Source organism: Battus philenor, unplaced genomic scaffold (assembly GCF_028537555.1).
Source record: "Battus philenor isolate CCGP_79_NKW_IND1 unplaced genomic scaffold, ilBatPhil1.0.hap1 SCAF_26, whole genome shotgun sequence".
NCBI classification, from domain to species: Eukaryota; Metazoa; Arthropoda; class Insecta; order Lepidoptera; family Papilionidae; genus Battus; species Battus philenor.
In genome coordinates this window covers 6,884,213-6,901,266 of record NW_027181689.1, presented here as the reverse complement: position 1 = coordinate 6,901,266, position 17,054 = coordinate 6,884,213, and the positions used below count along the sequence as shown (strand labels likewise).

Below are 17,054 nucleotides of genomic sequence, written 5' to 3'. Positions count from 1 at the left end.
AAAATGGTCTGATCCTTCGCTTCCGTGTAATCGCCCACTTATTCAAGACGAGGTACAGCGGTTTCGGTAGCACTGAAACTGTTGTACAACGCCACGTAAAATCAGATGAGCTCGAAGTCAACAATTAAATAATATGTAGTAATAGATAGATAGATTATTTCTAGGTACAGATCCTTCGCTTAAATTACAGCAGTAAAACTAGCATATTTCTCATTATTCATTAAGTAGTGGTAGTTAAAGATCAAGAAATAACCAAATAATCTGATATTTGAGAACTTCAGTTTATCTGTGCATGTCTGATTTCTTATATTAAATATATCATTTCAAAACAATGATACAGATACAGAGCTGTGTTACCTTAGCGGTTGTAGAATACTGTTAACGACCTTAGATCAGTGGTTCTGGTTGGCCGTACACCCCTATGTACTTCCTACGTGGTGTTCTCAGGATGGTTTAAAAGTTTTACGCTAGGCCGCATTCCTTTATAGAGTCCTACAAGTTATCCGAACGCTTAAACTAGACACACTTGGGCAGCCAAAAAATAGGTCCTGCTTGATTTGAAGAAGGCAGATCCGGTGACAAACGTAGCCAGAATAAACTATAGCAGTTAAAAAAAGTTAAGTCAAATTTTTGGCACTAAACAATTCTACATTCTCGCTGTTGATATTTTAATGTTTGCGATTGTCTACTTTCGTGTAAAGTATGACCGAATGGGAGCATGAAGGTCGGTAGAGGGTAACTGCCAAATAAAAAATACATCGAGAGCGAGCGCCGCACTACTTAAATTAGCCGTGAAACTTTTGTTTTCACTTTCCCTGTAACTCGTCGTTCATTTTGTCGAGTCAGTATGATGATTAGGTCTTTCCGTAAGAGACAATGCCGCAGCGATTTAATCTGCAACACTTTACTTTCGCAATTCAAATTGAGGGAAAAATGAGACGTGGAAACATTTGTAAGAGATAATAAAAAATTACTTTTATCCTGCGATCTTTGTATGGTTAAATGACAAAAAGTGTTATAGTTGTTGATTTTATAAATAATAAACACTTCCTCGTTAGGTATCTGTAATATAATATAATAATATTTATCGTTTATTTTAAGACAGAGCTTCGAGTTATCGAAAAATTAGCTTTAGAAATAAAAAAATATCGTAATCATTATATAGTAAGAAAAAGTGTTTTCAAAATTCGAACTACTATATATTAAAAGTAATTATTATTTACTATTTGTCTCTAGATATTATACTACCAGAAGTAATTTAATATATATGTAAGAGTGATAACTTTATACAGGTAGGAAATAATACGAGAGGCTTTTTCACCTATAACCAGTCACTGTAGATAAACTAAGTTAAGGGTACATAAACGTTGATTTGATAAAATATCATAGTGCACCTGTTTTAAATACTGTCGGTAGTTATCTATAGATCAAGCCACTGTGGTCATTCTAAATTTAATAAAGAGATATAGCTACTTGAAGTGATTATATCTCGATCCCTTCTCCGAGACCGCGGAGAGATATGTTTACGACAAAGTTTACGACGCCTCGCGACAGTATATTTATTGTCGCGTGTTTTATTGCTCCGACGACCACATATGTTCAGGGCAATGTATGTCTAGTCACTGTATCCAGTGTATGCTAAAACATGTTAAATTCATTGTCAACAGTTGACAGCATTTCATTTCCGATTCGACTCAAACACGGGCTTTGCTTTATTAGGGAGATTAAAAGACGGGTGAATGGCATATGTGTGACTGCTTTATACTAGTAGTTTATGTGTTTATTGGAAGAACTCTGTGAGTTACCAATGTGTTTTCGGTGATTACGGTACGGAACTGTGATCTCTGATTGGCAAGTTTACAATTGCTCAACAACCCACGAAGAAGACTATACTCGGGTTTTCTCTACGAGATCGAATCAAGAATGAGAAGATCCGTAGACGAACGAAAGCGAATGAAGCTTAGCGGATTTTCAATTTGAAGTGACAATGGGCAGGCCACTAGCGGGTACTACAGGTGAACACTGAATTATTTTCTTCACTCACTCTTCTTTCACTTTCTTAAGGTTTTTGGAAGACGCTGGATGCAACTCACTGCCTATCGGTCCTATTGGAAATCTATGGGAGAAGCCTTTATCTAGCAGTATACATCGTACGATTAAAATTATAAAGAGAACTGTTTTGGTAGGCTTCTATTTCCGTTACTACTGTCTTACTGTGGTAAGCACAGGTAGGGAGTTGTACTGGATTTTGAATTTCTAATTCTACATGGCATGTTGGAGCGAGAAAATAGTTATAAAATAAACATAAAAAATTAAAAATAGCCTATAAATTCCCTTTCGATAAACTTTAAATGTTGATATGAATTACATTTGATTGAAAACTTTTGATTATTACTATTTATTGATAAAGTATTTTTGATATGGATGATTCTTTGGTTGAAAAACTAATCTATTTACATATCTATTTATGCTGCTCTTAAATATTATAATATAACATATCATCACATAAACGTCGCAGATTGGTGTAAAATATGTATAAGTTTACAATGTGTTTAACCACACCGAGGTTTATTTTTAAAAAAAAAACTGGTGTTGGCTGATATGAAGTAGAGGTAGAGAACGTAGGGGACGTTAGCTCGCTTGGGTGTATTCGGTCGATTGTATTAAACTCACAATGGTCAGGCTGGACGTTGCCCTCTTTCAGGAAATCGATAACAAGCTCGTAGCGTGGAAGGTTCAATGTGAAGAAAACAATACTGTTTATTAATAGCTTGATTAAATCTGAGTGCCTTGATTTCACGACTTTGTTTTTACTTCATTGGCTGGCTTCGTTGAAGGCTTATGTCGAGAGGTATTTTATTTCTCAATTAAGAACTTTATTGAAGTTTTATTTGAGCTAATTTATTTAAGAGTTCCTACTAACAAAAGTTTACTGCAATATACACGTTTATTAATTGTGAGGAAATTATTCCTAACATCTCTTAATGTATTCATATCAAGAATAATATTTAACTTATTAAATCTAGCAGATACAATACATTATATAAATAATATAAATATGGACATGAAATCAGTTCTGAAACATTTTTTATTTTTTTATTAATAATAACTTTAAATTTGCTTCTTCTTTTCTTTAATTTTCATATCTTATTCTCTATTTGTATTGTGTTCATGTGCATTCAATGAAATTGTAAGACATACCTCAAATTAAAATCGTAGGCAAACTATCTTCAAATGTAAATAATAACAAATGTTGATAACAGGTTATGTGTAATCATATCTGTTACTCAACTTATCGAACACATGTATTCTAAACTCATTTATTGTGTTAAATCTTTTTGGGAAAATATCAGAGAAAAGCATATTTTACACAAAAAACGATGTAAAATGATTACCTGAAAGTGACTCGCGCTTTACATATTAGGTAGCAAGTTATAATCGTGAATAGAACACGTATAAAATTGTACTCATATGCTCATTTTGACACTTAACCGATGAATGGTGCAAAATACATATTGTAGCGCCATCTGGTGACGAGTCGCAACAATGGGAATATAAAATTTCTTCGTAAATGAATACTATTAATGTATATACGTAATATATTCATTTTAATAGTGATCAGTTTGAAGAGATAGAAGTCAAACGATTTCATACTTACAAAACATTCTCTTTTATATGCAAAGTCTATCGTTTGCTTCCTGCGTTCTTGGTTTAATTGCATATTCTAGTCCAATTACAACAGATGGTTTAAGTTGTAACCTTTCGGCTAACAAGACTTTAATTTTGACGATGCCTTGTGATAATCGCGAATAAGGTGTTGAATAGAACGTCTAGCTTGCGTAACTTTATATTGTTGAGTCCCATACAGGTGCCACTTTTCTTAGTTTCAAATATAAACAAGTTCCTATATAATATAGTAATACGGTACAAAATAAATTAGACGTTTCGTCGTAACATAGTTCAATATAAATACTAAACCAGTAAAGTTATACAATGTCCCACGCTGTCGACAATTGGATCGGTGACCGTTCTAGTGGCATTTATTTACAAGTGCTTCCACAGTTTATAATTCGGGTCAGGAGGCAGTAAGAGAATAATAGGTAAATGCATTATAACGATTTTGTTTAACCAAGCAGCATGTCCATGATTTAAAAAGGAAGTTAACATAATCCGCAGTGTCTCTGGGCAAAGTTCATAATATATACTTTTACTAGATTGCACTTGTTAAAACCAAATTAGGAGAACCACTTTAGAAGAAAACCTATACACAGAACTGTTAAACTGATTTACCATCATTATCATTATTTCAGCCGTATCACTTCTACTGCTGAACATTACCATTCTATATAGACTATGTATAGCACTTTTTAAAAGCTGCCTCCATCAGGCTTGTTCCAACGACCTTAAGCAAGGTCATCTTATTAATGATTACTACCTACATATATTGTAAATAGACAAGAGAGCACTATTATTTCGTTATAAATTCACTATAAATTAATTTTCTCGAAATTAAATTAACAAAATTTTATGTATTCTTACAGTGAAAGTTTTGTTATTTGCCTGCAATTCGAGTAAATTGTTTTACTTAACTGTATTAAACTATATACATCCACAATTCATCATTAGGCTGTAGAATTGCCGAAGTAAAAAGATGATTAAATAATGAAAAATAAAATTACTTTTCCGTAGTTGCTATCGCGCCAATTCTCTTTTAAAATACAGTCACATGTCCGCGCAGACGGTTTCCTATAAATGCAATGGACTGCCCGAATATTTCGCCGCTCTATCGATCCGTACACCCTGTAATTGCACTGCTTCAAGTGATTTACGGTGTTAGGGCGATACTCCCTATTTAAATACCACTTTTATTGCATGGAATTAAAGTTGAAAATGAATAAGCTGAATGGAAGGAAATATTGCAAGGGGTTGCACCGACCCACGTGTTACATGCATTATTGCATGATCTGTACATTTTGCGTGGATATACAATTACAAGTGTATTTCATGGATGTGGTAAAAATGTATTTTTTTACGTTATGTTATTTATAATATTACAAATTGACTATTATTTTTAAACTGGGAAATGCCGCAGTTTTTATGTACATGTGATCATGATCATAATCATTCAAGTTCATCTAATATCGATGTTTTTATGTAATAATAACTTGTATGATATATTTTGATAGATTATATCAAACCATCGGCTCGCAGGTCAGATTAGCTTTAGTAACTTTGTGTAAGTTTCGGGAAAAGTTTTTGTTTATTCCGTAGAGCGATGAAAGGAACAAGCCATGTCATATCATCATTCATCAAACATTGTCTAATAGTACATCGTGCATCGTACATCGTGCTAATTACTATATGAATAATATCATTTATAATTACACCGCTGAAATATTTTATATAAAGTTATCATTGTTCAAGATTAGTACTATTATAGGTTGGTCGGAAATAAATCAAAAAGTTTTAAAGGGGTGAATGCGAAGCTCATTTGACAAAAAGATTTCAAGCTTTTACACCTATTCGCAGGCATATTTTACAGGCTATAACGAACTAACTTTTGGCAGTACAAAGTCTTCAGGGACAGATCATTATCATCGATATCGGCCGATTTACGTCCACTGTAAGGCATAGGCTGCTCCCAAAAATCACCACGTAGTCCGGTCTTGCGCCTCACTTCGGAACAGCAAGTTCACAATAATATATTTTGAAACATAGTAACCCGAATTTTGTGAACGCTCTATAGTATTATATAATCGTTCTTGAACCATTGATATTTGAATAGGGTGTACCATACATTAAAACAAATGGGCATTCAGTTCCTCAAAGCTTCACTAGTTATCCGTTATGGAACTAGCATATAATCGAGTACCTGTTTTAACCACAAGCAAAGTCACGTTTCGGTTTCATCTAAAGTTTTCATTTAATAAATCCTTCGCGGCACAAAGCTAAAGACGATATGGTCCCATTAGTCCTATAATTTCATTACCTAGCCTTTCAAACTAAGGCGCAATAACGTAATGTACACTTATATTGAGATACGACGCTGAAGCGGATCTACTATGTTTTACTATGATACACTGTAAATAGTGTGCAAAGATGTAACGAAGTTGTACCATCAAAGTTTCAGATGAATGGCGATATCTATTACATTACATTGCGAGTATGTCATGTTTCTTGATACTTTGTGCATTCGGCCATAGATTGGAACATTACTCAGAGCTTATTTACGTTGTATTTTAATTTAGATTTATGTTATGATACACAGACTATTTTGTTAAAATAATTCAACATTATCATCATTTAAACCAAACGATATCCGCTGCTGAATGTTGGCCTCCTCATAAATAAAGAAATACAAATCACATGTGATTTAGCCATCGTTTGACTCTTACATTTTTAATATAAACTTATATTGTTTATTGAAAATTCGTTTAATAGAGTATCATAGGATCAGTGGTATCGTTTCGTGACTCTGTTTAATTCGAAAAACTGCCCCATCGCCCTCTGTGGCTCTAATTTTCCGGTTTGATTGTCCGCGGTGGATGGAGATAATTCGATACATTCAGACCACCATTACGTCCACTTTGTCCGCTCACCGATAACGAATGTCTTTTTATATTGTATACGTTCGGAGTTTGTACGCCTCTTACTATTACAAAATGATGAGCGAAGTGTTCTCATAAATATTTGTTTGTTACAGGTGCCGTGACATTATAAAAGGTAAGTTCTGCTTCAGAGGGATATTGGACTTAAAAAGATACTTTAGTCTATGTACATGAGATATTCATAATAAGTAAGAAACCGGAACCGGAAACGGTAGAAGTATTTATTATTAAGTTGAGATTATGTCTTATTAAATTGTCTTTTAATTTATTTATGTAATCATCGTGAAACTTTGCAATTTGCAAACAATTACACTGGTTTTACTAACTTCGATTTATTTATTTGGTGTACTGTACTTTTGTCGACCTCGTTCCTATATTACTCACTTCGGGGTAGCCCTTAGGGCAATGTACAGTGTAGACTATGTATGGTAGGGGTTTAATATATTTTTTTACTCTTCTATATCTTTTCTCTATTACCGTTGTTAATACGTAAACAGCGTAGAAAAACATCATACACTACTGAAATTTACATCAATTTACTTACATTGGTATATATGCATAGGCGTTATTTATTTTTTATTATTATCGTAGACATACATTGCGTATGTCTACAGGACAGTAATATTAATAATAAGCCTGAGTTTATTCTCAACAACTTAAGAAACGTTTGTATCCTTAAACTTTATATCTATGTATTTGTGTTGTATCCTTGCACTGGGCACATGCCTCTTCCACCTCAACCACTTCCCTGTTATCAATATTGCGTCACTTAACTTACGTGCTACCGAGAATTTCTTTTTCTTCTTTCTATAGCGAATATCTTAGTTCTATATATCTTTTTCAGACCTCAAGAATCCTTCATGAAAAGTTCCGATTTTCTGAGATTTTTTTTTTGACTTAGCTTGTGTATTCGACTAATTAAATTACACTTGTAACAAATTCCTATCTGTTATTTGATAATTATTATTGGTGAATAAAATTGATTATAATATGATTCAATGTTTTTATTTTTAATACGATTTTTTGTTGTTGTAACATACAGGATTTACGTTACAAATACATACAACACAATATATTAATCCATTGTTTAGGTTTACTGTCTTATTCGTGTACTTAAAACATTATGACGGCATCAACTATAGCGTATTGAGTCACCGAAACGTTATTAATTTTCTGCGTTTATGCGTCATAATAACAGACAGAGAATAAGGCAAGGGTAAATTAAGCCACTGCGTACAATATGCGTAGAACAGTTTAATACATGAGTAGTAGTTAAATAAGCTTCGATTAAATTTGTGTCCGGCTAAATTGCGCGCAAAACACGTGACACCTGGGGCTTTAAGGTTTTGAAGTGAGACTACGTACCGGCAAGCGCACAACAAGTAAAGGACCTATTTAAGGTAGGCGAAAGTCACTGGATGCGGACCACATGCAACCTGTCCCCTTAGAAATATTTATCTCCCAATAGGTCCGGGAGCCTCAGCACAGGCCGCTACGTTCTACAGTTTCACAAAATTAGGAGGCTATCGAGCTCTTAGATTACTTATACGGACGCTCCTTGGTGTGAGTAGTCTTAAGGCGAACTCATATTAGACTGTCATTCGTTGATGATATCCGTACGGAATCCCGACTGAAATGCTTTTTATTAGAATGATTAGAAGTTAGCGAATCCTAATGCTGTTGCCGTACCTTTCCCTATCCGCAGCCTCCTTCAACAACTGTCCTCGTCCTAGATTAAAGCATCAATTAATAATGTAAATTTCCTCGCGCTGTGACAACGAGTTCTCAACATTACTTTTTTCGTTTTCAATTACAGTCGAAAGTTGTTTTTCAGACGTGTCAATTATTCCGTTTTGTATCCGAGAATTTCTCCGTCTAAGTACTTTTCTAATTTTGTTACTGCGAATTCAACAGACACCTGTCTATCTACCGAGATAATTTGTTTAGTGTATTATTATTTTATACTGTATCAAAGTGTATTAAACTCGCTGATATATTCCTGAATGTTGCTCAATAATAATCATTCAATTCTCATTTATTCCTATTGGTTTCATGTTTATCTCATACGTAAACAGATTTTACATTAAGTGTTTATTTTAAAAGGAAACAGATGCCATTAAATATCTTGTTTACAATCGAAGAATATTTTATATGTAAAAGACTAGTGAAAGGTCTAGCGAATAAAGTGTTTTTTTTGCGGCATGAACTTAATGGTAATTTATTTCATATTCCTGGTACAATTCATTCATTACTCATATTTGATAATTATCTATACTGGTTATTTTGGAGACAGTAAGACGACGATGTGGGTTTTAAATTATGATAGCAGACGTGTTTAACACGCAGGATTTTTTATTCGGTAGCACAACTACGAGAATATCAGTTTATCATCTGACATTCTTGTTATATTCTATTTTAGACACAAAATAATACCACAGTTTAATATTGGATACTTCGTAACGCATTATCAAGCATTGTGTTTCTTATTTTTAAACATTACATTCATGCAAAGTAAAGGCCTGAAAGTTTAATATCGACGATTAATAGTGATGTCAATTCTCGAAAGAAAGTTAGTGTGGTCTCTTCGAAAATCCATCTTTATCATTGGAGTTCCTTTAAACTGTTTGAGACTGCTTAGTGTAAGCATGTAGGTGTCGCAAGCTATGTATTATTAAAGCCTTCAGCAAGAGACTTACCGCCTGTTGAATAAATAAAAAAAAATGTTAATTCGCAGCTTAAAAGTAAATCCTATTTTAAGCAAGGACAAACGGTTCACGTACTCAAGAATTATTTATAATCTCTCGCAGTACACTAGTGTGTAAGCATCTTAAAAAAAGAAACAGTGAAATTTTCATAATTAACAACCGAGTGCTACGAGAGTACATGTTTGAATAAATTATGTAAATGTTGTTTAACCATCACGATCACTTATGGACGTAAAAATGCAAAAGTACGATACATTCTCCTGTTTCCATCTCTTTTATAATAACTATTGTAACGAAAACGAGTGATGTAATCTTTTCATATGTAGTTATGCTATTTTAATTGTTCACAATAATCGTGTGTCGTTTGAAATTGAATCAAAATTTCTTCATCTCTCTTCTCTACGTGGTATTAGGTAAAGTTAGATAACTGATCGGATAACTGTTATATCTTTAATATTATTAGAAACTGTCGTCTAGATAGTTGTAATTTTAGGGCCACTAAATTATAACGTCATATGAACCAAGAAATCCACAGAACCAAGGTCACCAACGTAGCTCCCTAAAGGTTTTCTGAAGTTGCAGTGGGCGGGTAGTATTGCTTGTGTAAGCGACTCCTATTGGGGCCGAAGGGTACCCGTGCGGTGACCACGAGCTGGTAGACGCGGCGTGCGTTGGCCCTCCGCTGGGTTAACCGACGACATAGACAAAAGTCGCTTAATGTCATTGGATGCGGGAACTGCTAGACTGGTCACCGTAGCGATCTTTGAGGGACGCCCTGCAGAGAGCGTTTATCGGCTAACATGACAATGATGATGATGATGATCTACGGATGCATGAAGGATATCACTGAAATGATGTCTTTAAAGTTACTTGATGTCAATAACGAGTTTCAGAAGTTAGTAACATTAAAATTAGTGTCGTACTGACTAATATAAATTAAATATTATGTTATAACAGCACGACGCGCTGCCTGCCATGTTTCAGCTAACTCGAACGAATGTGCCGATTGTGTTTCAAGCCTTTTGTGTTACGGCAGAGCGTGACTATGAAGCTATTGTTTTTCAGAAGGGAACTGTACTGCGGCAACGCCATGTATGAAAATGAATTAAAATTACGCTGTTTAAATACTATTAATATTATACTGGTAAAAAAGGTCATGCATAACAAGCGAGATATTTGATTCAGAAAATTTAAAATTATGGTGAAATTTAATATAGTAATTAAAACAATAGTTTACAAGACTTTATAAAGCAATTTATATACATGTGATGTAAAAATAAACTATAAAAGCTGTCTATTAGCATCATGTGTCGGATAGATTGGCTAGTTTTAGTGACAGTGGGCAGCCCAAATAGCGTGCAGAACAGATGGCCGCTGGGGCATTAAGGTTCTGATGTAGAGCCTTTGTTATGGTCGTCTGCTCACATTGGATAAATACCACTTTCAACCGGACATCCTACGGCTTAAATGTAATACGACGAACATCTCCGTCAACTATTTCGGTCAAGACTACAAAAGTTTGAGGTAGTCGTAAGTGAATTGAATATATGTTATATACATACATCTAACGTATATTTCTCTATTTGTGTGTACATGTAACACATATCTATCTATACACACAAACAAAATAAACATGATTACTGAAATATGTGTAATATTATATGCATTCCTCATTTCGGGGTAAAACAACTGCCCAACTTGCGTCATTTTTTCAATTGCCCACTGCTGAACACAGGCCCCCTCATATATTAGAAGGAGCATACCAAACTAAAGTGTTTTCTGCTGCATGTGGGATGTTGTTAGGATTATCAAGTACCAATAAAATTATTAGGTATGAAGTAAAAGTTTTTTTTTTATGAAATGAGGAGATACGTATTTTTCACATTTTATTATTATAAGCTTTACATAGAATTTCTCTGATGGTAATGATGAATTTGATTAATGGGAATGACCATCGCTTACGTAGAAATTGGTTACCACTCGTTACCATAATCATCTGTTTATTAAGAAAAATTTAAGTAATTGTGTGATCATTTCTTTCTGGATAAATATTTATATGGGGAAATATACATGCTACCAGTTTGGAAGCAACATGTAGTCAGATTGATATTGCCTCATAGCGTGTCCTCGTAACGATTATTCAAATACGTTTCATGTATTAGGGGCTTGTGAGGGTAGGTCTGGGTGCTTGACAAATTGCCGGAGGCCAAATAGGGGGCTGCGATGGCAACAGGGCACTTTGGATATATCGGGGGCTGTCCCGTGACTCGAAAATATCGATTACCTTGTATACAACGCTGGTTAATGTGATAGCTGTTAGATAATATTATACAATATTAAATTATTCTTATGCTTGTTTTTATTTTTGTTTGTGATTTTTATTAAGTAAGTCAATAACTATGAACATAATTATTATAAACGCAAGAGGGTTCATCCATTTTTGCCTTTATAATATCTTCTTCAAATATATCGATAAACTACTAAAACAGTAGATTTCCTCCGCATTCATCACGACATATTAGGATCCATAAGGCTTATAATATTTAAATTTTGTAGAAATATTTCTTTCGCTGAGTAGAGATAGGAATTTTATGAAATTCAACCCGCAAGGTAGAGTTGAGAGAGTGTTCATGAATATAAGCATATTTACTATCTCTTCTCCCAAAGAAAATCTTCGGTGTGTTTAAATTTACTGAGAATGTGTTTTATGACATAATACCCTCAAAAAGCAACCCGGACCACGCGACAGGCGGGTGACAGCTAGTTAATTATATTTGAAATTTATATAATATACGTAGTGCACATACTTGGTAAGGTTTAAAAGTATTTTCAACGAGAATAAGAATAATAATCTATTAAGGCGTTCAGTTGGATCAATTTAACTTGCACTTAATAATAATTTTGTTACACCGAATTGTTTTTTTTTTCAAGACTAGATTTGTAGAAATAATTAGTTAACATACGTTAACGTAGGGTGAACTATACGGTGCATTAGTTTGACAGGATAAGAACAATGACTGAAGTTAATAAGGTTTACTTGCCATGACTGGTGCACCAAGACCAATATGTACAAAGTGCGCCGGCCCAAACAATATTTTAGCCCTATACTCCAGACAGTCGCGACGGCTTGAGTCTACCCTCAACCTTCTTGTTTTTTATGAATTCCCCCTTTCTATACAAAACCCTTAAACACACTAACATGACAACGCGCGCGCTTATTACATGCGGCTTAAAGTCCATAATTGTGCAGCACAACTTTACAGGAGTTACTAGACATGGGAGCTTGCTCTTTAATATTATAGGATTTAGAACCATTGTCCTATCTAGAAAATTGTTCAGGAGCTAATGGAAAATTGTTTTAGGTGCGGCCCGTGGCGCCCGCTATGAGGTGTCGGGGGACAATTTATGAACGTTCAATGCTCAACACTTCCTTCATAAACTCGGAATTGTTTGTTTTTATTAAATTAAAGGTTACGATAGAAGTATCGGCGCCGAATAACCGAAGCAAGAGCAAGCAGGAATAATTTAAAGTTTTATCATCTTTATAATTTCAGTCGTAGACCTGTTGAAAGAAGCGTGCATCTTGCGTCTTTTGACTTCCCATAGTTTAGTTGATTGAAATTCTTTGGAGACAGGTGCAACTATAAATAACTAGTGTTCATGCAACAATATCGAGTATATGACATAGTCGAGGCCGCAGGGAGTCGCTGGTTGCAGGCAGCGCAAGACCCGTCATTGTGGCGATCTTTATTTGATCTTTCTTATCTTTAATCATATGGTGATGATAAAATACTAGCGCGTAAGTTTTTCTGTATAACCATTCTGCCTCTGGCCCTTTGTAATAATAAAAACTATAAGCTAAAGAATTACATCAAGGTGCTCAACATTACAACAACTGAAATACTCCACAGAATTTTCAAATGAATTTTAAAATCCTAGATAACTTTTTAGGTCACATATTAGGCTAAGGATTTGTTGGCTGAAGTATTCTATTTAAAAAAAACATGTATTTATTTTAACTCTATTTTTAACGACATGTATAAGTTGCCTAGAGCTAAGGGTTTACTCTCCGTACATGTGCGTATACTTCTATGAACAGTATTCAATATCTTGCTATGTCGAATTCGTGTCTGGGTGTACCTTGAGTCCGCTCATTGTGTTTATCCCTCGCGAAGGAGGGTTCGAGGTTAGGGAGGGAGAGTGTCGCTTTTTTAAAATTAAAACAATTTTTTTGGTAAAAACCATGCATCTACTATAAATAAGGAAGTAATTGTTTTAAATTACGTGTTATTTTTTAAATTACTTTTACAGCAAGTGTAATAGAAACCTTATTCTAATATTTTTTACCTTTTAAATTCAACAATATAAGTCTCCCTATAAATATAAAGTATGTTCTGAGGGTTGGGGTCAATCGCGTGGGAGACGGGCGATTCATATTAGTTTTAACAATCCCCTATTACGGGACGGTTTTATACCAGCCTATAGATTTTCATAAAAGCTTTGTTTGTTTGGATTGTTTGTTTTTTGTGCGTTATTTTGTGTAAGTAATTTTATTTACTGTAACCTGAGGCATATTTTTATGGGAAGGTTTTTAATTGATTCTAACACAATTATTCTAATTGTGGCATACAAACTTCTATATTCGTAGACGATAATGATAGAAGCAGGGGTAGTTGTCTCTAAGAACTAAGATCAGGTAACAGCTTAATGAATATTACATTTTATCTTAATAAGGAATGTTAATGTAATGTTTCTTCCGTAATCGTGGATAGAATACTTTGAAGCAATGGTACTCGAAGTTCGATGACACAAAGTATAAGATACTTGGATAAGTTAAGAAGTTACAATAAATATTGTTTTTCTGCGTAAATCATCTTTATTTATGAGTTTTATGCTGCTGTATTTGCTAAGAGCGAAATTAGAGAACCTTTATCTTAACATTTATCTAAAGAGTTCATCCAATATTAAAACAAAATTTAAAACACCTGTCCATAGTTGTAAAATATTTGACGTAAATTAACATAAAAACAAACCGTAAAGTATTACAATAAAATATAAATAAAAATTCATAGAAATGCTTTTAAATGAAAGTTACTGTTATTAATTATTAAGGCATTAAAACTACAAAAAAATGATTTTAAAGTGAGTGAAAAATTATTTTAAAATAAGTTTTAATCAATTATTTTTTGTGTCGGTCTTCGATAGGGCAATAACTTTTCGCAGCATGATGTTTGTGTATAATTATTATTATTATATTAGAGATAACATCTATGTACTGACTCATCACTTCAATTATGGAACCTAGAAATCTGAAATTTATGTGGACTAGTTTATCGAAGAAAGGATCTAACTAAATTCCATCAGCAAAAGGGTGCGTTCATAAATAAAATTGCATATTTTTAGCCCTTATAGGTTATATATATAATTTGATCATAATCTTTATTTAGATATAGGTTAGATCCAAAGCATATATATAATACGAACCACGCAAGGCGGGCGGGGCACAGCTGATAATCTATAATAAGTTAAATGTTATACTGTAATATAAAATTGTTTCCTTTTTTCAATGACAACTTGCTCGGAGTGGATTGCATCGAAGCGCACGTTTTAATTAAAGCAAGGCTATAAGAGAATTATAATTATCCTTCTACAAAGGCGTTGGGTGTCGGCTGTCGCGCGCCTTCGTAAATAGGACCTTCGCGCTTTGATCGTGCCCATTCAAAGCTTAATCGGGAGTGAAAATTCTTTATAAATACACGTCAGTGGGACTGCGGTGTTGTTTTTTTATTTAAATTAGCATCGTTCACGGTCAGTGAACGTTTATTGGAAGACTCTTTATTATTTATAACAACAATTTTTACTGAAACGGTATTTAAAATTAAGACGCATTTTGTGAGATTTATAAACGAAATTATTACGTTTAAATTAAACGAAAACACCACGAAAAACCCGCTATTTTATATTCGAAATGTTTGTGGCATTCGGGTATTTGCGACAATATGTACGTCCTCTTAACCCATCTTGTACTGCGGGAATATAATGTATCATGCCAATCATTTAGAATTATTTTTGATCAAGATATATTTCTCCACATATTGTCTTTCCTTTATATTGTATAGAGAGAGTTTATTCTGGTTTCTCAAGGGAAATCAATATACAACAGCAATTGAATTTTGTGCTTAAAAATTATTATCGCTCTATTACAAATAACGAATGTTAAAACTTTGCTTTAAAACGATACGTTGCTTTAGTGCTATCAAAATCGGTGTACCCGGCGTCTTAGATATTTTTGTGGCACTGTCAACGTTATGCTCGTTTTTTCTTCGGCTGTCGCCCGCCGCGCTCTTCTAATGCAGGTACAGCGGTGTCGGTATATATAGTTAAACTACGGGGCTTAGACGTTTTGTTTAAAGTTTTAAAGCTGCGATTCCAAAAATAATGGTTCAAGAAACTTTGAATTTCATGTCCCGTGATCATGTTTAATTTAACACATAATATGTATCTCTTAATATCAGGTGAACCTGCCTGCTCTTTTCGGCATTTTTCGCTAATAAAAAGTTTTAAATAGACATGAAAAGCCTTTGACATCTAGAACAAATGCATAATTTACGTCAAAGCAAATTAATTATGCATCTAGCGATCCCCATGGTATTAGTTAAATGAACCGTCGTTTGCGTAACTAGCGGGTGTAAATATTCTCATAATTGAAAGCGTCCTGTTCAGCGAACGAGTCCCATTCCAATTTACCGCTCGTTTATGTAATCGACTGATATTTCAGGCGACGTGAAACAAATTGCAGCGGTCACACGCTATGTACGCAGCGTGTCAGATAGTATATCTGCGATTGACCAAGTGCGTTAAAACATTGGTTAAATGGCATCAACACGGTTTAACCAGTAAGTTGCTCTTGCTAATGGGTAAGATCGTAAGGATTACTATGTCCATACCTGTAGTAAAAACAAGGTAAACTATATGCAATTATATAGCATTTGTTTTATTTTCTTTAACGTGTCGAAATAAGCAAGCATAAACGAATGAAATCAATGGAGGGGAGGGGGTTGTATCCAACAGTGGACATCCTACGGCTGAAACGATGACGATGAACTGTTAATATTTACCACCAGGCCATGCTCCGCCCGTAACAATCCGGAGCGGAGTGAAAGGCTCAAGACCAAGGCGTCGCTTCACTTTATGATGAACGGATTAAGTGGGAGTCCTCACTGAATCTTCTCTAGATCTATGCTTGCGGTGGCGAATGGCGGGAGACTTGTTGCATCCTATGATTGCTATAATGATAGTAAAATTTTATATTTTACAAACATGTTTGATTTAATAAATAATGTATTTCTGTTAAAAATAAGTGATGATAAACCAGTGCGTTGAACATAAATATAATTTTATGTTGAAAATAAATTAAAACACGTATTCAAGTTTAATATAAAACAATTTAGCGATGAAACATTTTTCTTATAATACCAATGAAAAACGGACTAGTAATAATTATACGTTAATTCGCGGTCTAATAATTCGCGCAAACGCCTACTTTTTGTATCAAGTTAGTATGCAAATGGTCGAATGAATAGCAAAGGGAACCGGTGCCGTGTACATTTTCATTACTCACCTCTCGCACAAACATAAGATAAATGTCAATTTTATGCACGAACTAGAAAGCAGTGAAAGTGGTGCAAGTAATTGATTGCATACTAAACGTAATGCGATGCCCGTTTCGTGGTAACGTTGA

At 34.2% G+C, this 17,054-nt stretch overlaps 1 protein-coding gene across 2 annotated transcripts in view; it reads left to right on the top strand.

Moving 5' to 3' along the window:
* The window catches only part of siz (Brefeldin-resistant Arf-GEF family protein schizo), a 224,351-nt gene that overhangs the window by 36,932 nt on the left and 170,365 nt on the right, over window positions 1-17,054 (top strand). For both annotated transcript variants that reach the window (XM_068768754.1, XM_068768752.1), the window contains exon 2: window positions 6,704-6,723. The gene's annotated coding sequence lies outside the window, so the exon portion shown is untranslated. The remainder of the gene's footprint in view (window positions 1-6,703; window positions 6,724-17,054) is intronic.